The sequence below is a fragment of the Frankliniella occidentalis genome, unplaced genomic scaffold, assembly GCF_000697945.3.
Source record: "Frankliniella occidentalis isolate FOCC.00 unplaced genomic scaffold, Focc_3.1 Scaffold27, whole genome shotgun sequence".
NCBI lineage: Eukaryota > Metazoa > Arthropoda > Insecta > Thysanoptera > Thripidae > Frankliniella > Frankliniella occidentalis.
The window spans coordinates 5653-6151 of NW_026267157.1; positions in this window are offsets into that span (position 1 = coordinate 5653).

A 499-nucleotide genomic window follows, 5' to 3' on the forward strand; every position below is an offset into this window, starting at 1 on the left:
GACAGAAGTGTACTTCTGAAAAAATAAAAATATTTCTGTTTTGGCCATTTTGGTGAGAGAAACTCCCTCTATCGCCTAAACGGTGAGAGATAGAGTCAAACGGACGAAATTTTAACCCGCAGGGCTCTATATTCGGAAGTTACCCCCTAGGAAACCATCAAATATTTTCTAAACTTATTATATTGTTTCGGGGTCACTTTTGTCAGAAAAACTCCCTCTAGCGCCCAAACGGTGAGAGATAGAGCCAAACGGACGAAATTTTAGCCCATAGGGTTCTACTTTCCGAAGTTACCCCTCAGGAAACCATCGAATATTTTCTAAGCTTAATACATTGTTTTTGGGCCACTTTTGTCAGAAAAACTACCTCTAGCGCCTAAACGGTGAGAGATAGAGCCAAACGGACGAAATTTTGGCCCAAAGGGTTCTACTTTCACGAGTTACCCCTTCGGAGACAAGAACAAGCAGGCCCGCCCTTCCGCCAAACGAAGTTGCCAGCTTC